At 51.6% G+C, this 21,611-nt stretch overlaps 2 long non-coding RNA genes across 2 annotated transcripts; both read left to right on the top strand.

Moving 5' to 3' along the window:
• The first annotated feature begins 14,389 nt into the window (after positions 1-14,389).
• On the top strand, positions 14,390-18,671 carry LOC141988612 (uncharacterized). The gene is made up of 3 exons (XR_012639784.1): positions 14,390-14,609; positions 16,993-17,162; positions 17,604-18,671. It is a non-coding gene; the product is annotated as an uncharacterized LOC141988612 (long non-coding RNA).
• A 395-nt stretch (positions 18,672-19,066) lies between these two features.
• LOC141988614 (uncharacterized) lies at positions 19,067-20,178 on the top strand. Its single transcript, XR_012639785.1, has 3 exons — positions 19,067-19,276; positions 19,713-19,778; positions 19,973-20,178. It is a non-coding gene; the product is annotated as an uncharacterized LOC141988614 (long non-coding RNA).
• Positions 20,179-21,611: the final 1,433 nt, after the last annotated feature.

Below are 21,611 nucleotides of genomic sequence, written 5' to 3'. Positions count from 1 at the left end.
GCTTGAACCAGCACGAGGAACCGAGCCAGTGATCCTAAAGGGAAAGCAGATTTCGGACAGGATTCAGTTACGCCGGGTTCAATAAGCTCCGAATCTTGCTGTGACTCCATTGACATCAGTGGGGTCACTCCAGATTTACACCGGAGGCTGCACAGTTACATAAGAAGGACAAATTCTTACCCTGAACAGCAATAGACAAAGGATTATTGTCTCCAGTGTACAGATGGGGAAACTGAGGCATCCGGAAATTCCCAGGTGCTAAGTGGGCTGGTTCTGGGATACCAAGATGACCCCCAGTTCTGGGATTTCCACCATCCTTGGATTTAGCTACTGCAAGGGTGAAGATTGTCTGTGCCAGGGGCCCCAGACTGTGGAACTGTGGAACTCACTGCCCCTGGAACGAATTGCTAGCACCTCCCCTCTCCCCCTCACTGCTCTACAGCCCGAGTGCACAGGGAATGAACTCCTGCGGTCTTCACTGACAATTTCACATCACCAGGGCCCGACCAAATTCCCGGTCCATTTTGGTCAATTACACGGTCATAGGATTTTAAAAATAGTAAAATTCATTATTTCAGCTCTTTAAATCTGAGGTTTCTCGGTGTTGTAGTTGCAGGGGTCCTGACCCAAGAGGAGGTTGTGGTCGGGGGCGGGGTCGCAAGGTTATTGTAATGGGGGTCATGGTATTGCCGCCCTTACTTCTGAGTGGCTGCCGGCGGCGGCGCTGGCTTCGGAGCTGGGCGGCCGGAGAGCGGCAGCTGCTGGCCCCCCTTGTGACTCCCTCCCGCGACCCTTTATTGCGTCGTGACCCCCCCGTTTGAAAATGCTGGTCTCCCCTGTGAAAGCTGGATATAGGAGAGGGTAAAAGTAGACACGAGACCAGTTTTCGTGGTGAGACCAGATTTCACGGTCCACGATGCATTTTTCACGGCCGCGAATTTGGTACACATTGCCCATTCGCTAATAAATACAATAATAAATACAATAGCCCCAGGGACTCATCCGTGTGCCGCTTGGAGGGCAGGAAGCCGCCACTGACAGATAAGAGCAACTTTATTTTTTCTCCCCTGAATCCGCAGGGGATGAACATGGGGTTAGTACCAGAGTCCACGGAGAAGACAGCAAGACATGCCTGAGACACCAACAAACCCCTACCCAAACCAACCACTCCACTGTGCACGCAATGCCTAAGTGTTTGAAGCCAGGAGGCCTCATTTTATCAGCTAGTCTGACCTCCTATAGAGCACAGGGCAGAGAGTTTCACCCTCTTCTCCCTACACGGAGCTAAAGCATCTTCCAGAAAGCCCTCCAGTCTGGACCGGAGACCTTTAAGAGATGGCGAGTCCCCCACTGCCCTGGGGAGTTTGTTCCAAGGCTTCATCCCCCTCCATGTTAAATCTCTCTCGGCTTTGTTCGGCATTGGAATCTGTCTGGCTTCAGCTTCCAGCTGCCGGTTTGTGTGCTGCTTTTCTCCACTAGATCAAAGAGCCCTTTAGCATCTGGGATGTTCTCCCTGCGAAGGTCCTTCTACACCCAGATCAAGGCTACGTCGACACTGGGAAGTTCACAGCACTGCCGCGGGAGCCCTTTGATGTGTGAGTGTGGTCGCACGCGAGTGCTGGGAGAGAGCTCTCCCGGCGCTCCTGGTAATCCACCTGCATGAGAGGAATAGCTCAGAGCGCTCAGACCCTGTCCACACTGGAGCTTTACAGAGCTCCAACTTGCTACCCTCGGGGGTGGTGGTGTGATTTTTCACACCCCTGAGCCAGCAAGTTGGAGCGCTGTAAAATGTAAGTGTAGACAAGCCCCAAGTCACTGCTCAGTCGTCTTTCTGATCCCGTAAACAGATCAAGCTCTTTACGTCTCTCACTCTCAGGCATTTTCTCCCACCATTTTTGTAGCTCTTCTTCGCACCATCTCTGATTTTCCAACATCCTTTTGAAAATGGGCCCTCCAGAACTGGACCCAGCACCCCAGTGTTGGTGTCCAGTACCGCACGCAGAGGTAAAACCGCCTCCCCAAATTTGCTGCCTGAATAAGAGAGAGGGTGGTCCACGTGTGACAGCTGTGGGTCACATTGCTTCTTGAATGACTGGTTACCATGGTGAAGAGGGCGGGATTAGAACATACAGAAAAGAGAGGGCGGGGCTAAGGGACCATGTCGAGGGGGTTTGGCCTTGTAGCTCCTCCCCTTGCTTTCTGAGCACCAGTGACTCAGCTTCCTGCTCTTGTCTCTCTGCTGTCCCAGATCCAATGGAGAAGACAGGCAGGCAGCACCTGCTGGAAGCCCTGAAGGAGCTGGCAGGCCGGGAGCTGAAGGAGTTAAGGGCCAAGATCAGTCAGGTCTGGCTGAAGAGGGGGCTGGAGGGCTCGGGGCTGCTGAGGGGAGCCCTCCACCCCTCTCTATGGCTGATGGTGGATGCCGAGCTGGAGGTGACTGTGGAGGGGCTGAGAGCTGTGAACCGGGGAGATCTGGCTGAGGAATTGGCTGCGTTGCTGGATGCTTATGAGAAGCAGCGCCGGGAGCAACGATCAGCCACCTCCAGAGCTAGGGGCCACCTGCTCTGCACCTTGAATGAGCTGGGGGAGAATGAGCTTGGGAGGTTCAAGGTCAAGCTGGCTGACATGGGGCAGAAAGGGGGCTACAACCCCATCCCCTGGGGCTGGCTGGGGAGAGCGAAGCCTGCAGAGGTCACCGCCGAGCTGATCAACCACTACGGGGTGCACTGTGGCTTGGAGACTGCTGGGGAAGTGCTCAGGGCCATCAGATGGGAGGGAGCTGGCAGGGGGACTTGCCGAGGCACTGGAGACTGACGAAGAGCGATGCAGGGAGCAGAGACTGGCTCTCTGCAGAGTGCGAGAGACGCAGGCATGAACCTTGGGCAGCTTGGGCGAGGAGGGTCTCAGGAGGATCCGGGAGAGAGCGGCCAAGACCCATCATCAGGGGCCCTACGGCTGACCCCTGGGGAGGACAGGAGAGAGCACAGGTCATGGAGATGATTGAGGAGCTGGTGAGCACCTATGGAGAAGGCCATACTGTGTGGATGACCCAGGAGATGCTCAGAGCCATGAGCCAGGGACCTCTGGCCGAGCGACTGGCTGAGGCCGCTGGGATCAGTAAGGGAGATCTGCCCCCACATCCCAGCTCCGGAAAGTCCCTTTCCCCCTCGCTACCTGGGAGTGATGGAGATGCCAGCTGTTTGCAGCTGGGAGGCTGGTGCCAATCCCACCCTGTTTTGCTTTAACCCCTTTCCCTGCGCTTGGCTTTTCTGACCCATGAGATGCAGATTTTGCTGTTGCTTCCCCTCCGAAAGTGGAAATTCCCCCGTAGTGCGGAGCCAGATTCACTGCTGTCTGCAGACTGTACTTCTCCTTTTTATATTTCCTGCAAACTCTCTGTTGCCAGGCAGAGGGTCGTTCGCTGGAGCTTTCCTGTGCAGCACAGAAGAATCCCAGCCACGGAGACGGCGAATTGGCTAGAAATCAGATTAATGGGGGATTTGTGCCATTGACTTTGGATCAGACCCCGAGAGATTGCCTGTGTTTTTAACTCCTGGCTCTCCCAGCAGGAGCACAGTAGGGAGTAGGGCAGGAGCGCTGGCTGAGGATAGCTCCTGGCCAATCCAGCCCTGGCCTCTGCCAGCAGGGGGCACTGTAGGGACCAGGACAGGAGCTCTGGCTAAGGGAGCGCTCTGTTTTGGTGGGAGCTCCTGGCTATGCTGGCTCCAAGTCCGGCCTCTGCCAGCAGGGGGCACTGTCGGGACCAGGGCAGGAGTGCTGTGCTCCTGGCTATTCCAGTCCCAGCCTGCCCCATTGTATAAACTGGAAACCCTGCCCCATGGAGGCACTGTGGGTCAAGCTGTACCATAGCTGATCCTTTCCTATGGCGTCAGCTTGCAGAGCAGCCCCACGGCAGCCCGGACGATGATCCCACTGAGCTGGGCCCGGGGCTATGCCGAGCTGGAATGGTGTTTCCTCTCTGCAGCAGGAGATGGACCCCGCGGGGAGGACCTCACCATGGACCCCTCCGGGAAGCAGGAGAAATGCATGTGGTGTGTGACAGAGGTGGTAGGGATGGAGACCTCACACTCCCTGCTGGGGTATTCTAGCGCCTCCAGCTGGCCGTTCAGAGGAAGTTACCCAGCTGGGTTGGTGCGGTGCAGTCTGGAAAAGGAAACAAGACCAATCAGTGGGATCAGGGGACTGGGAGTCAGGACTCCGGGGTTCTATCTCTGGCTCTGGGAGGGGAGTGGGGTGTAGGGAATGAGGGTGGGACCTGGGAGTCAGGACTCCTGGGTTCTATTCCCAGCTGAAATTAAGTAGCTTCTTCAGCCAACTGAACAGGAGCAATGGTTTGCAAAACTCTCCCCACAAGCTCCTGGCTCCGAGACCAGGGCGGGCAGGGGTGTGTGTGTCTCTGTTACCTGGGAACCCCCCCGCCCCACCCCCCAGGGCAATGACTGATTGTGGGGCTGGAATCCAGCTGGTCAGGAGTCTCAGGCCATGGAAACAGCCCCCAGCTGAACCCTTGCCCACAGCCGCCCGGGTTCCCTCCTCCAAGAGCTCCGCTCCCCATGGTGCCACCTTAACACCTGTTCCTGTGTTTTAGGACCTCTCAGAAGTGAAGCCAGAGCTTGTGCTAGAGTCCGAGGGGAAGCCCAGATCCTACAGGTGAGAGAGCCTGAAGGGGTGAACCTGGTGTCTTCTCGGTAAGACGCTAGACTGGGATGTAGGAGACTGGAGTTTAATTCTTGCCCCTGTCACCGACTCCCTGACCCCTCGGGCCAATCATTGAATCCAGGGGTTCTCCACCTTTTTCTTTCTGAGGCCCCCCCACAATGTGCTTTAAAAACTCCATGGCCCCCCTGGGCCACAACAGTTGTTTTTCTGCATATCCGGTCGTTGAAAGCGAGGGCCGGTGTTAGGGGGAAGCCAGCAGGGCAATTGCCCCCGGGGTCCCACACCACAGGGCGGCCCGCAGAGCTCAGTTGCTCAGACTTCAGCTTCAGCCCCAGTCCCCGGCGAGTCTAACGCCAGCCCTGCTCTCTGCTTTATTTTGGCGGAGCTCCTGAAACCTGATCACAGCCCCCCAGGGGGCCACAGGTTGAGAACCACTGATTTAATCCACCCTGGGCCTCGGGTCCCCATCTGTAAAATGAGGAGAACTATTTGCTCTCTGGGGCAAGGACTATCCCTTGTGATGTGTTTGTGCAGCGCCCGGCACAAGGGAGCCCTGATCGCAGCCGGAGTCTGTGTGGTGCCCAGCACAAGGGGGCCCTGATCTCGGCCAGGGTCTGTGTGGTGCCCGGCACAAGGCAGGCCCAGATCTTGGTTGGGGTCTGTACAGCGCCTGGCACAAGGGGCCCCTGATCTCCGCTGGGGTTTGTGCAGCGCCTGGCACAATGGGGACCCAGTTCTGATCTGAGCCTATATGCACTACAGTAATGCCCACACAAACAATGGGGACTAACGGACCTGACTCCAGCTGGTGTCAGTGGGGGCAGGAGGTTGGCTAGTTCCATCTCGCACTGATAAATTCCCCCTCTCCCTTTCTCCCTGCGCCGTGCAGGGTTCACCTCCCGGGGCAGGCTCCTTCCGTTGCTCTGAAACCGAACTGGAGTTTGAGGTGAGGGCAGCTGTGACCATCCAGTACGGATACAACTTCTGGGATCAGCATCTGAGCGCATCTGAGAAGCAGCAGTGGATGGTGTCCGGCCCTTTGTTCAACATCCGGGTGGAACCGGTGGGGGCCGTGGCAGCCGTTCACCTCCCACCCTTCCTGTGCCTCAGAGGTACAGCGGACAAGAGCAAAAAGTGGGGTCTAAGCTTTGACTGACGGCTGCGATCCCCATGGCAGACACAGACTCGAAGGGGCTGAGGACAGAGCTCAGTGCAGACACAGGACAGTGTGATCTCTCTGTATAGCTAAATACGTTCAGTTATAACCCTCGCAGAGCCAGGGATGGAACCCAGGAGTCCTGACTCCCAGCCCTCCCTGCTCTAGCCCACGAGACCAGTGGTTTCCAAACTGCAGGTCGCGACCCAGCACCGGGTCGCGGAAGGTAAGTCGTTGGGTCACGGCGGCTCTGGTCAGCACTGCTGACCGGGCCATTAAAAATCCCGTGGGTGGTGCTGCCTGGCTGAGGCAGGCTAGTCCCTGCCTGTTCCGACACCGCGCTGTGCCCCGGAAATAGCCAGCAGCCACCTCTACCTGATTCCCAACGACCGCTCGCTCATACAGGTAACTGGGAACCGACCACACAGCAGGGGTGAGCCAGAGCCACCAGCCGCGGCAGGGCACAGAGGGAGCGAGAACTCCCAGCGGGGCAGGCTGCTCTTGTGGGACAGATAAACCGACACCTGGAGCTCTCCGCTGATTCACACCCAGAGGGAGTCCAGCTTCCTGAACATGTTTTTCCTGCCTGTTATCTGTTCACTGTGTCAGTGACTGGGTTGTGAGCGGTCATGCCTAGTGGTTAGAGCAGGAGTCAGGCCTAGTGGTTAGTGGTAGCCAGGAATCGGAACCAAGGGTCAGGAACCAGGAGTCGGAGCCCAGGTCCGAACTGGAGTCAGAGGCCAATGCCAGAGCCTGGGCCAGAGCTGAATTCAGAAATCGCAGCTGAAGTCAGGACCGAGTTACCTGGAATAAGGTAAAGCTGGAGGCACTGCCAGAGCAGGGCTGGGAACAAGCAGGCACAGGAGACCCTGTGAGCCTGAACATTGTGGGTGGGGATTTCAAAGTGCCCAAGTGACTTAGGAGCACACATTTCATTGACTTTCAACAGCACCTGGGATTTTCAGAATGGCGTAAGTGGATTAGGCACTAGAACTGGTTGGAAATTTTCCAGCACAGCTTAGTTTTGTCAGAAGATACCAGTTCAGTAGGGTGAAATGTCTGGGGGGGTTTGTCCCTTCACAAAGCTTTTCAGTGAATTTGGTTTTGATCTGATTTGGAATGAAACCAAATTCCGAAATACCGAAACTTTTCGCAAACGGAACCCCCAACATTTTAGCCTTTCTCTGTTAGGCGTCTCACTCCCATATGATGTAGCCTCTTAAATCCCTTAGGAGCTCAGGAAAACCCCTTCCTGTATTCAGTCCTCCAGGATCCCTCTGATCTTCGAGGGTGAACAATACCCAAGTCCTAATTTGCTCGATGGTCTTTGCAGCCATTTCCAGGACCCGCTGCAATTCCATCACGAGATTCTCTCTCACCCTTCCATCTTTGAGGGTGAAGGAGAGTCTGTGACTTGGTTGCCTCATGGGTCCTGTTAGATCCCCTTGTGTTCGTAAAATCCTGCTCTAAAGAACCGCAGTCCTTGCCCAGCGTATGCAGGGACCTTGAGTGCTGGCATCTGGATACCATCTTCCCTGGCTTGGTGACAAGCACCTTTCTGCTGTGTGAGGCGATCCAGGACTCCCCAGTCCAGTGGGAGCATGGAGGAAAGAATTGGGCCTTTCCCCATATTTTTTCTGTTGGCCAGTATCTCCTGGAAACACCTGTGTTTGAACTCTTATAGGCGGTGGATGAAGAGGAGAAAAAGCACCAGTCCATACAGGTGCTCAAGCCCCCTCAGACGAAGCCCCTCTACTTCGGCTCTTGTTACACTGTGTCCAGTTCGTTGGACTTAGAGGTAACCCCGAGGTGAGTGACATTTAGCTATAAGTCTAAAGAATGAAAACCACCGGCTGCAGGATTAATAGACTTAACAAGAGCATGTAGTTAGAGCTCACCCCAGATCCCTCCTTACTACAGCTGGTTGAAAATGTTCTGGTGGAGCTGTTTTCCATCGGCGGATGCTGACTGGACAAAATTGGGAATATGTCCATATCAATGACATGTCATTGAAATGATTCTTTTCTATAAGATCAGAACATTTGATTTTGATTTTTTGTTTTGAAATGTTTTTCATTTAACAATTTATATGATATTTTTATAGTAAATTAACACTTCCCTTCCCTTCCCTTCCTGACTTCTTTTCCCGTTTACACAGGGAAATTCTTCGGCACTCCTTGCGTGGCATGGGCTTGCAGGTCATGGAGTTCCACTCCTTTTCTCTTCAGACGTCTCTAGACAGAGTTTTGCCAGCCTATCCTCAGCCTCCCTTGTCCTTTCTTGCTGTCCTCTTCCTAACATGCTTTCTTTGCTAGTTGTTCTTCTCCCGTTCTTATCACATTTCCAACCTACCTGAAACGTGCACTCTGCAGCCTATCACTGAGAGTCCCAAATTCATCTTCCTCCTTATTTCTTACCCTCCCTGTCTACCCTCCACTTGTCTCCCATCATCCTCAGTGTATTATTTTCTACTACCTCTATCTTCTCTTCCTCCATCTCCATAAGACCCACCGTTTCCAAACCATGGAGCAGGTAGGGACAAACACACACAGAATACACTTTTCCTCTGCGTTTGTTACATCTCTGCTGGTCCCACAGTGTTCCTGCCACTTTCTTCACTGCTGCCCATGCACGCTGGCTTCTGCTTTTCAGTTCTTGAGATCTCTCTCCAATGGCACTAGGTGTACTTCCCATGTACACAAACTCTTCTGATTCAGCTTCTCTCCTGAAACTTCAATCACCAGCTCTTGCTTCCACTTTCCCTGCATAATTTCAGTTTTCTTTGCGTTTACCTTCAAACTCGGGTCTTCAAACACCAGTGCCCACCCTGATACCATATTTACCAATTCCGATTTCAGCCAGAAGGGCCAGATTGTCAGCGTACATTTGTTTTCTCTGTGGCTACACAAGCTTGGTTCTCCTACTGATTAACTCCACAACTAGGATGGAGAGAAGTGGACCAAGCGCCCTGCCTTGTCTCAATCTCACATCAAAACTCTCAGAGTTACCACCTTAGCTCCTGACCTTCACTACAGCTCCTCTCGCATCTCTGCTTTTTGAGGTCCCTCTCCCATCCAGCTCAATGCTCCAAACCTCATCTCCCATGGAACTACATCATGCTTTTCAAGACCAATCCATTTTACATAGCAATTATGACCTCTAGTTACTGTTCTTTCAGACTTCTGTCTCATTGCAAATATTGCATCTCCTTCCCCTTCTAAAGCCACGCGGCTCCTCTTCTATATTTTCCTCCACCTTCCACTTCAATCTTGCCTCCAGATCTCTCTCAAGGACTTTGAGAAGTTGACTTAGCAGGGTGATGCTCTAGTAGATTTTGGATTACTTATATCACCCTTACCCTTCAGAAGTGTTGGGAACTGGGACCAGCAGTCCGGCCTACTGGTCAGCACAGAAGTCAGGTCTAGTGGGCAGATGAGGCATCCAGAGGAGGGAACAGAAGTGGGGGTCAGAGCCAAGGGTCAATCTAGTGTTGGAGTCAGAAGTCAGAACTGGGGATCAGAGCCAGGAATGGTAGGTCATGGCCAGGAGCGAGTGTAAGGGCAGGAACCAAAGGAGAGGCAAGAGTCAGGCCTGGAACAAGAAGCAATGGTCTCAAGTTGCAGTGGGGGAGGTCTAGGTTGGATATTAGGAAATGCTATTTCACTAGGAGGGTGGTGAAACACTGGAATGGGTTACCTAGGGAGGTGGTGGAATCGCCATCCTTATTTGTCTTTAAGGCCAGGCTTGACAAAGCCCTGGCTGGGAAGATTTAGTTGGTGTTGGTCCTGCTTTGAGCAGGAGGTTGGACTAGATGACCTCCTGAGTTCCAACCCTGATCTTCTATGATTCTATGGAGCAGGAACAAGGTGGTAGCTAGGAGCAAGGGTAGGGGTGAGGTAGGATCGGAGCAAGAGTCAGGAAGAGGGCTGTATGCTGATTGTAGGAGGCAGACAAGAGCTGGTTTCAACGTGGCAGCAGCAGGGAGTCTGTGCAGCCCTTGGGTTCTAGACCCGCACCCTTGGATCATTGCACAGAGGCACAATCAATCCCATTCTCTAGTCATCTGGTATCCTAGCTTGTTCCCAGCCATCACAGAGTAATCTATGAAGCCACTTTATTCCAGTACCTCCAGCTGCCTTGATCATATCAACAGTTTCTCCTCTTCACCAGCTGCTTTACCATTGTCCATCTTAACCAGTGCTGCTTCTACCTCCCCTACAGAGATTGATACCCTCTGAGGCTTGTCCATAGCTGCTGGCAGTGCTTGCCCTCCCAGCAACCTCTTCTCATTTAACAGCCTTTGGAAATATCTCTAGTACTTCTTTAGGGGTCATCACCTTACAGATCCCATCCTTCACACAGAAAGATTTCTTCACATCTTGTGTTACATTGTTCCTCTTTTTTTACCAAGCCCAAACCCAATTTCCTGCCATCATCTTCCTCCAGTTTTCTGTAAAATTCTTCTTCAGCATCCATTCTTGATTTAGCAACTGCTCTTTTAGCCTCCTTTTTTTGAGTTTTCAGTTTTGATTGTCTCATTATCACAAGCTGCTTCCTCAAACTCTTGGAACAATTATTTCTTTTTAACTTCCCTTGTACATCAGATTTCCACCACTGGCTTGTTCTCCAAAAACACCCCATTCAACCACTCATTCTGCTTTGTTACCTCTACCACCTGAATGAAATATTTGTTAGTCTTGAGGGAATTCTGCGCCAAAAATTGAAAAACTCTGCACCAAAAAAATAAAAATTCTGCATCATATTTTAAAATTCTGCATATTTCATTTGTCAATAAATAAATGTGGAGTCTCTAGCATGGCAGTGGGGAGCACAGGCCACTGACTGTACAGATGTGGGAGATCACCATGCAGCTCCCTCTGCCCCCCCAGGATACAGATTAAGCGGTGAGGCTGCACCCAACCCTGACACAGCACAAGGGCTGGGCCTGCCCCAGAAAAATCCCAGGGCCCTGCCACTCCACACCAGGTGCATCAAGATAGCAAGTGAGAGGAACAGTCATGGACGCCCAGCCCTGGCCCCAATCCAGATATGGGGCAAGCAGACTCAGCCCAGCAGGATCCAAGTGTGGAAGGGCTTAGTGTGGGGGGATCCAGGTGTGGGGTGAGAGGGTTCTGTGAGGGGCAATCTAGGTGCAGGCTCAGTGGGAGATCTGGATGCACAGGGGCTTGCCTGGGGGTTCAGGAGGAATGGGACTCTGCAGGGAGGTCCAGGAGAAGGTGGTTGGGGCTCAGTGGGTGGCTCCAGGTGCTGGGGGAGTGGGGCTTCATGGGTTGGGGGTCCAGGTGCAGCTGGTTGGGGCTCACTGGGGTGGGGGTCTGGGTGCAACAGGCTTGTTGGGGTGGTCCAGGTGCATGGGGTGTTGTTGGGATGGGGTTGGAGTACAGCAGGCTCAGTAGAGGGTGGTCTTGGTGCAGGTCTGGTTGCAGGGGGGTTGGGACTCAATGGGGCGGGGGTTTGGGTACAGGAGTTTCGGTGGGGGGAGGTTCTGGGCATGGGAGGGAGGCTTGGCGTGAGGGTCTGAGTATGAGGGGTCCAGATGCACGGGGGTTGGATGGATGGAGGAGCAGCTCCCCATTCGACCCCTCCCCCTGTCGCTGAGGAGCAATGGGGGCAGGAAGAGTGTGTGTGTGTGTGTGTGTGTGTGTGTAGCTTCCCGTAGCTGGGGGAGGTTTCTGGAGATGCATCTGACCCAGCCCCAGCCCCAGCCCCAGCCATTCCTTACAGGGGAAGAAGAAGCTACCAGTTGAGCCCAGCACAGGGTGGAACTACCAGTTGGGGCGTCCTCAGCCCCACCCCACCTCCGCCAGCTGCTCTGGGCACCTGAAATGACATGCCCACACTGCTAGAGAGGGGGCACGTGACCGGTCTTGTGGCTTCCCTTTGTTTCCTAGCCAAAAAGTAATTTTTTTTTGCAGAGAAGCAATGAAATCTGTGGGGGACATGAATTCTGCACACACGTAGTGGTGCAGAATTCCCCCAGGAGTAATTTATTAAACTTCCTCCATTCTTCTTTATTGTCACTGGCAAAGCATGAAAACTTCCTTTACTTTTTGGCAGAACTCTTCCTTTCTTCGCCCCCTTACGTAACCACCAACTTAATTTCTCCCTCAATTTCATCTTCTCTCCTGTTTTCTCAGGGTGCAGTTGGATTTTAGCTCTTAATACCTCATGTTGTTCTGCCACATATGTGCTCGGTATAATCTTTATGTCTTTCACCATTTTCGTATGTTCACTTCCCAAAATATAGTCCACCCAGACTTTGCGTTCTCCACTAATTATCATGAATGAAATGAAATCAAATGATGTAATATTAAACTAGATTACATTAAAATATAGTTTAAAAAGTCAAAACCAAAATGAAGCTTTTCAACTGACCTGGAATGAATTTTTTCTAAACATTTCATTGCATGGGAAAATCTGAATGTCAACATTTCTTGCCGATTCAGCACATTTCAAAATCGCAGCATTTCTGACTACAGGGAAATTCTGGTTCCTGCAGAGCTCTGCCTGCTACATCCCACATGGGCGCCCTTTCCAGGACAACAGCTCAGAGGAGAGAGGCTGCCTCTAATGCAGCCGTGTCTGAACCGCACTGAAAAGCCCTCTGGCTATGTCTACACTGCAGTCATGGGGCGTGATTGCAGCCTGTGCAGACACACCCGAGCTAGCTTTAATCCAGCCAGCCCAGAGGCTGGAGCAGTAAAGATGCAGCAGCATGCGGCTCAGGACAGGCTGCAGAAACCTGCCCTGGACCCTGGGTAGTTACTCGCAGGGCTTGTCCACCTGCTGCAGCTTTGCTGCTCCGGACCCCAAGCGAGCCGGATGAAAGCTAGCGTGGGGTAGGCCTGCTCACACTGTGATCATACCCTGTGACTGCCGCCTAGACCGACCCGTAGGGCTCACCGGTTGAATGTGAGTTCCCAGTGCGACGATGTAGCCGACAGGGCAAACGTGATCCTTGGAGATCTGAGCAGGGCGCGTCCAGTGGGCTTTGGGAGGTGATATTGTTTCAGTATACGGCGTCAGTGAGACCATTGCTGGAGACTGTGTCCAGATCTAGCAGCCACACTTCCAAAAGGAGGCTGGGGCAGAGTGGAGGTGGGAAGAGGCGGGGTGGGGGTGGGGTCTGGGGGCAGCGGTGGAGGTGAGGCAGGGCCTGGGGCTGAGCGGGGGTTGAGCAACCCAGGGAAAGGAGGAAGCCAGTGCCTGTTCATGGGATATGCCACCAGCTGTCTGAGCCCCACACACAGGTGAGCACCAGAGAGGACACAGTGACTTGGTGTTAGAGGGTGGCCATGCCCAGTGGTTGGGGCAGGAGTCAGGCTGAGTGGTCAGAGCAGGAGTCGGTGGCCAAAAATCATAGACCAAGGTCAGAGCCAGAGTCAGAAGCCAGGAGTCGGAGCTGGGCAGGGCATTGCAATGTGGCTGCTCACATCCGGGCTAGGTTAACCCTGTGTTCAGACCAGGTGCCAGTCACCTGAGTTCACTTTGCAGCATAGACGTGCCCAGAAGGCAGAGGGCTCGGTTTTGGGACAGAGCTGAGGGGCCTCGTTAAGGCAATCTGCAAAAGGTCGTTACCTGCTTGGTCTTCTGTCCAAGGAAACAGGATATGTACATATTGCAAATAAACAAATGATGCTTAGAAATTGCTCCATGTCACTGATTTCTCATCCACATGGAAACCACTATACCACAGGGACACCCATACATTATTATTTAGCTGCCACCAGCTAATGAACTAGGCAAAGACCCCAATGAGTTATTTAGGACTGGTGCATCCCTGCATTGCGGACTCAAATAGGGTCTCCCCTACAGGAATGTCTTGTCTCTACACCAGGAAGTGGACTTTCGCTACATGAGTCCAGAGGACCAGCAGCCGTTCATGGAAATCTACACCAAGGACATGAGGGAGGGACTCAAACTCATCGTACTGATGAAATGCTATGGGGAAGTTGTCTGGAAGGTCTTGGTGAGACCAGGTGGGGACTGTCTTTTTGGTCTGTGTTAATACAACGTGAAGCACAATGGGGTCCTGAACCCTGACTCGGCCTTTAGGTGTTATGGTGACACAAACAATAAATAACAGAGTATTCTTTCAATGGGTGGGTTATTCCAGCTGTAAGGCCCCTTGGTACTCCAAACACAGGGGCTCTATGCACCATCATATGTAACCATTCAGACCTGAAAGTGCTCGCTGTGAATGTAAAGTGTCTAATATAAAAGGGAAAGTATTCTGATGAACAAGTTGACTGACCTTCTCTTTGTTTCTCTCCTAGAGGACGTGACGCTTTCGGGTTCATCCTCTGAAAAGTTCAAGGGTCAGTTCTTCTGGGAAAGACCCATGGGTGAATCAGTGGCAAAAGCAGGAAGAGAACCTGGGAATCCCCCTATTCTAACCCACCAGACCCCATTTCCCTCCCAGATCCAGGGGTAGAACCCAGCAATCTTGACTCCCAGCCAGCTCACTCTAAACCACTAGACCCCATTCCCCTCCCAGAGCCTATTAGAGGGGGAGCTTAGAAACCTGTTTTAAACCACAGATCTCCTAACTAGTCAGGTTAAGCTAAATCCTTTGTTTTCCAGGGCTTCAGAAACTGCTCCCTGAACTGAAACAAGGGTTTATTGGACTATGTGGCCAGAGAGAGTTCAGAATGTCGCCCCCAGCTGCCTGGAGCTCACTGGCAAGGCCTGTGGATGGGGAAGCAGAGGGAGAGCCAGGCAGCGGTGCTACACTCAGGACAGTGGCTAACGAGTGAGCAATGAGTAGCTGAGACGAGGGTGAAATTGAAATCCAAAACTGGGCTATGCAGGAGGTCAAACTAGATGATCAGAATGGTCCCTTCTGGCCTTATCTATGAAACCACAGAGCTGCTGCTCCTGCGATGAAGTTATTATCCCTGGCAAAGGGCCTATGTGATGGCTCCCTTACAAACCCTCTCTCTCAGCATTTTTACATTTATAGGCCAGAAGGAACCATTCTGATCTAGTCTGACCTCCAACAGGATCTCAGCCGGTGATTCCTGCATCCAGCCCTATAACTCCAGTGTTTGAGCTATAGCTTGTCTTTTAGTAAGAGACTACAGATATAGGTGTAAAGATTCCAGGTGCTGGAGAATCTACCACAGCCCATGGGAAGTGGCCCCAATTGTAACTGGTGTTGTGGTTGTACCTAGGAGCTCAGCCGTGGCCCACCCCCCATAGCACTAGGTCCTGGGCAAACCCGTTATGTATCTTTTTGGAGTAGAGCTGGGTGGGAAATGGTTTTCCCATCTCATAAAAAATTTCAAGATATCAGCAAATTTTCCCATTCCAAATTGGGATGGAAAGTCAAAATCTTGAAAATTTTCAAGAACTGGAAATCTGAAAAAAAATATTGGTTCAGGTCAACCAGAATGTTTTGTTTTGATTGTGATTCTATCTATCTATCTAAGTCTAGCTTCAGTTTTAAACTGAAATGTCAATGTTGAACCAGAAAACCAGAATTTTTTTCTTTTAAAAAACATTGACACAAAATGTTTCAACAATTTCAAAACCTTTCGTCGACATATTTTTCTGAGTCACTAAGTTCCCGCAAAAAGTTTCAATTTCAAAGATGTGGCTGTCATAGTTCAGGGCAACTGCACCCATATCCCTCACCACATGGTTCCTTGAGGGCACCCACCCTAGGTTCCCCTCTCCCCGGCCTTCACCTCCTTGGGCAGAGACCCATCCCTCCTGAGCAGGATTTTTCCAGGCTGCGCAGGTCCCTGCCCACACAGTGATATTCCCAGCAAGCCTGGCTGTCTAAACAGGCTAGCTTCTGTGCTTTGCTTTCTCCTCAGAGGCTATGAACAACGTAATTCCCAGCAATTTTATAAGTTACTACACAGCCCTTTATAAGCAAGCACATTTATTCTCAAGGTGAAAGCATTACTGCACAGACATATTAAAATCAATCCAAGTTCCTATATGCAGGCTACAAGCTTCCCAGAAGTTACCAATCAGTCTTATGGGGCCTCAGTAGGCTGAAATCCTTCCAACCTCTCCCAGGAAGGATTGGGGCCCCCTTGGACTGAAGGTCCTGTCTGTTTGTTGGATCAGGAAGAAGACCCTGAGTCAGTTTGAACAGAGGCTATTTATCCAACAGTCCTTTCTTTGTCTGTTGGTCTCTGGAGAATCCAGTCTGAATTAGTCAATGTCAACCTCTCCAGATGGTGGTGCCTCACTGGAGGTGTTTCAACCTGAGAAAATTTGCCTAATCTCCCCTTCTCCCCCTGCCCCCCCAACACACACACTGTTCTTAGTTCCTGGCAGGGCTGTGGTTAGCCTCGCCCATGGAATTACATATGTTCTCTGGTCCACAATGCCACATAAACTTAGACCAGTAAACTCTCCCAAAGACAGTGCAGGAAATTGCCAGATCTATCACAGCAACACTTTTCAATTAAAAAAACATTTTGTCAAAAAGTCCCTGATCATCTGGTCACGGACCAGGAGCCCAGTGCACTCAGGATTGTACAAACCCGGGACAGCTTCCTGCCCCAAAGAGCAGTTGACCATCTAGATAAGGGTCCAAGAGTGAATTCCCTTTCCTGTTAGAAAATATTGCACTTTGCTTCCCGTTTGCATTTGTCTAGTGTCAGCATCCAGCCACAGGGCACGGATGGCAAGGAAGGAGCCAGGCTCAATTCCCTGCTCTGCCACAGACTTTCTGCATGACCTTGGGCCAATCACTTAGCCTCTGTGTGCCTCAGTTCCCCATCTGTTCAATGGGGATAAATAGCCCTGCCCTATGCCACAGGGGTGTGTGGGGATAAATACATTGAAGATTATAAGGCACTCAGATACTATGGAGATGCAGACCAGATAAGTACCTAAGATAGACAGACAGAGAGTAAGAGGGTCAAAACACTCAAGTTCAAATGGGAATTAATCCAGGGACATTCTATGGCCTGTGTTATTCAGGGGTCTGATTAGATTATCTTGATTAGGGTTCTTGCTGGCCTTAGAATCTATGAATGAATATTTATCAATTTCTTGATGGGTAGAAACCCTAAATGAGCATAGAATCTAAAAGTAAATTTCTCTTGGAAAGTTGGGAAATTTAAATATTAAGGTCGGATTTAAAAAAACAGTGAATTCTTTCCACCGCATAGAAATTGCCAGATTGGATCCGACCTGAGGTCCGGATAAGCCAGTGGCCTGTCTCTGAGCGTCCTGGTGCCAGCTGCTTCAGAGGAAAGCATAAGAACCCGCAATAAGAGATGCAGAGTAATCTACCCATGACCTTCCATCTCATCCTGGTCTGTAACAGTGAGAGATCAGCGTAAGTCCTGAAGCACAGGGTTTGGTGTCCCTTCCAAAATTGTTATCAGTTATGATAACTGGATATTCTTGATTGCAGTGGTGTTGTAGCCCTGTTGATCCCAGGGTATGAGAGAGACCAGGTGGGTGAGGGAATATCTTTTATTGGACCAGCTTCTGTTGGTGAGAGAGACAAGCCTTCAGCTTCACAAGACCTGAAGAGCTCTCTATGGCTCTAAAGCTTGTCTTTTTTACCTACAGAAGTTGCTCCAATTAAAGATATTACCTCACTCATCTTGTCTCTCTGGATATTCTTGTTATCTATCTAAAAGGCCAGTCCCTTAGTGAATCTTGTTAAATTCCTGACCTCACTTCATGGCTAATCACTCGTTATGTGATTAAATCCCTAGATACCAGCACATCTGCAGGGAACTAACACTCATCCAACTGTCTTCTTGTACAGATGTATTTCCAGTCCATTCCAGGCACGGTGACTGGCCAGCAAAGGTGTCAAGTGGGGGCTCCTGGGAAGTCAAGTGGGGGCTCCTGAAGCACTTACATGAGAGGAAAGTGATCAGGAACAGTCAGCATGGATTCACCAAGGGAAGGTCATGCCTGACTAATCTAATTGCCTTTTATGATGAGATTACGGGTTCTGTGGATGAAGGGAAAGCAGTGGATGTATTGTTTCTTGACTTTAGCAAAGCTTTTGACACGGTCTCCCACAGTATTCTTGTCAGCAAGTTAAGGAAGTATGGGATGGATGAATGCACTATAAGGTGGGTAGAAAGCTGGCTAGATTGTCGGGCTCAACGGGTAGTGATCAATGGCTCCATGTCTAGTTGGCAGCCGGTGTCAAGTGGAGTGCCCCAGGGGTCGGTCCTGGGGCCGGTTTTGTTCAATATCTTCATAAATGATCTGGAGGATGGTGTGGATTGCACTCTCAGCAAATTTGCGGATGATACTAAACTGGGAGGAGTGGTAGATACACTGGAGGGCAGGAATAGGATACAGAGGGACCTAGACAAATTGGAGGATTGGGCCAAAAGAAACCTGATGAGGTTCAATAAGGATAAGTGCAGGGTCCTGCACTTAGGACGGAAGAACCCAATGCACAGCTACAGACTAGGGACCGAATGGCTAGGCAGCAGTTCTGCGGAAAAGGACCTAGGGGTTACAGTGGACGAGAAGCTGGATATGAGTCAGCAGTGTGCCCTTGTTGCCAAGAAGGCCAATGGCATTTTGGGATGTATAAGTAGGGGCATAGCGAGCAGATCGAGGGACGTGATCGTTCCCCTCTATTCGACATTGGTGAGGCCTCATCTGGAGTACTGTGTCCAGGCACACACACTGTGTTTGGGCCCCACACTACAAGAAGGATGTGGAAAAATTGGAGAGAGTCCAGCGAAGGGCAACAAAAATGATTCGGGGTCTGGAACACATGACTTATGAGGAGAGGCTGAGGGAACTGGGGTTGTTTAGTCTGCAGAAGAGAAGAATGAGGGAGGATTTGATAGCTGCTTTCAACTACCTGAGAGGTGGTTCCAGAGAGGATGGTTCTAGACTATTCTCAGTGGTGGAAGAGGACAGGACAAGGAGTAATGGTCTCAAGTTGCAGTGGGGGAGGTTTAGGTTGGATATTAGGAAAAACTTTTTCACTAGGAGGGTGGTGAAACACTGGAATGCGTTACCTAGGGAGGTGGTAGAATCTCCTTCCTTGGAAGTTTTTAAGGTCAGGCTTGACAAAGCCCTGGCTGGGATGATTTGATTGGGGATTGGTCCTGCTTTGAGCAGGGGGTTGGACTAGATGACCTCCTGAGGTCCCTTCCAACCCTGATATTCTATGATTCTATGATTCTATGATTCTAAGTGATCCAGCAGCTGAGAAGAGAGTTAATGACAATCCTCCAGAGTGATGCAGAGGCCGTGGTCAGCGCTGCCGACGCCCCCTCCTCCTCACACAGGGAGAGTACCTCGCCCTGAACTGGCTGGAGGATCAGGAGATCAGGGCTGCCATGCTGATTGATATGGTGCTGGCCAGGGGGGACCAGGCCCATCAGCTCTTCCTAAACTGTATGAGAACCCTGTGCTTCACCTTCCTTGCCCTGGAGCCTATCCTCACGGGGTTACAAACCGGTGAGATTCAACCGTGGCACTTACATTTTTTATTAAGTTAAAAATAACATGGGTTTTGATCTGGGCCAGATCCAGTTTCCTGTGCTCTGCCCTTGCGAGGACAAACTTCCCATTGACCACAGAGAACCTGAGTCAGGATGGGTCAGTTAAGTCAGAACCTGAGTTAAGACTTATTAAGACCTGCAGTTTTGCCTAAACAAAGTAGCGTGGTGAAGGATGCGTGGGAAATAAATGCCCCTCTCTGGGTTGCTGCAGCCCCTGGTAGCCCGTTTCCTGCAGAAACGGCTCCCTTAAGCGGTAGAATGTTGAAACTGCAGAGAGGGAAGACGCTGTAGTGACTGCAGAAAGCTGGTGGGTCCCCTCCTTTGTGATTTGCGTATAAGCCCAAAAGTCTTCAGTGGCTTTTGTGATGGTTTCTTCTGGTCTCCTCCTACAGGCTTCGAAGCAGATGTGGCTATCCCCAGGCCCGGAGCACAGATAGGAGGCCCAGTCAGTGCTGAAGGTGAGATACGGGACTCAAGGTGCAACATCTCTGGATTATAATAGGCAAACCCCCTGGGGAGAAGAAGCAGGGAAAGGCAGGGGAGAGATGGAGGAGGGGCTCCAATGCATCCTGGTTGGAGCTTAGGCACTCCAAGGAAGCAAACGGGATGAGACGCTGTATCAATTCACTGCCTTCTGGTGTCTCCTCCGCAGGGGAACATTTTATGGACCGGCATTGAGCAGAGCTAATTCAACGGGTCTCTATGGTGGATGGGGTCCTGGACATGCTGTGTGGCACCGTGCTGGGTAACGAGCAGTACCAGAGCATCCGAGCCGAGAGAAGCAACCCGGAGAAGATGCGGAAGCTCTATGAGCTCATGCCGAGCTGGAACTGGGTCTGCAAGGACCAGCTCTACCAGGCGCTGAAGGCCAAGCACACGTTCCTCACTGAAGACCTTGAGGGGAAATGAATGCAATAAACTGTCCCTCCTTCTGGAGCGGCTATGCCTAGAGTCCATTCCATGGCACTCAGGACTCCAGTTCTGGTTCTTCTCCCTATTCATAGAATCATAGAATATTAGGGTGGGAAGGGACCTCAGGAGGTCATCTAGTCCAACCCCCTGCTCAAAGCAGGACCAATCCCCAATTTTTCCCCAGATTCCAAATGGCCCCCTCAAGGATTGAACTCACAACCCTGGGTTTAGCAGGCCAATGCTCAAACCACTGAGCTATCCCTCCCCCCCCACCCAGAATCCATTGTGGCGAGGCTCCAGAATCCGGTTCTGGTCCTTCAACCTGTCAATCAGTGCTTGTCTGGTCTTTATCCACCCCGCTATGCACATCCCCTACCATCGTCACAGCTGGGTCTCTGATAGGGGGGCTCCATCAGCCCCCCTCTGGCCTCTCCTCAGGCTGAACTTGGGTGGAGATTCCATCAAAGGCCCCAGTTCCCCGCTCACCTTCCTCAGCAACGGTGCCAGCAGCACCATCTCCATTCTCTGTGATGTAAGGGCACATGCCTCAAGCTGGAACACGGCGCGTGCTCCAGGAGTTCCCTGGGCATCCCTCCTCCTCCCCGCCTCCGACGCTCCCGGGACATTCTGTGGGGGAGGGTTTATCGGTCACGGAAGCCGATTAAGTAGAACTCGACGTAGTTCACTTGGAAAGTGAGATGCTCACCCTCACCTTCACGGAAGCTGCATGAAACAGGGTCTTGGGTTTTTTGTTTTTTGTTTTTTAAGAATAGTTGATGTATTTTTGTTAGAGAGAAAAAAGCCATGAATTGAGGGTGGCCACCAGAGACATGTGGTATGTGACTAAGGTGGGCTGCAGAGCACGGGAGGGAAAATGGAACACAACGACTGGCCTTTTCCCAGCTTTCCCGGGTGGGGAAATGCCCCGGGACTTGCTCCGTTGGGAAATGGAAGTGGTACTGCAATACGCCCCGAAGATCATCTCTGGGCCAGCCCCTCCTGCTCTCAATGTAGCCAGATCAGAGGGCAGGGGCAGCTCTGGACATGGAGAACTAGCTGCATGAGAACAGGGGCTGCTTTCCCCTCCTTAAGCCCTGTTGCCATCCCCTCTCTAGAGCCAGGGAGAGGAACCAGCGGTAGGTCTGCACTGCAGATGGGAGCATGCCTCCCAGCCCACGTCAGCTGTTTAGGCTCCTGAATCAGTTAGGCACCACAACGCTGAGCATAGTGTTGTCAGTTGTTGGCTGTGTGCGTGTGTTCTCCCTGGGTGCTTTTCTGGCTTTGGCCAGATGGCCATCACAGCAGACCTCAGTCAAACTGCCCAAAAAGACTCGGCCAGGTTTACTGCCAATACGGTATGGAACTAGCACCTGGCAGAC

This window comes from Natator depressus, chromosome 6 (genome assembly GCF_965152275.1).
Source record: "Natator depressus isolate rNatDep1 chromosome 6, rNatDep2.hap1, whole genome shotgun sequence".
NCBI lineage: Eukaryota > Metazoa > Chordata > Testudines > Cheloniidae > Natator > Natator depressus.
This window is presented reverse-complemented; position numbering and strand designations above follow the sequence as displayed.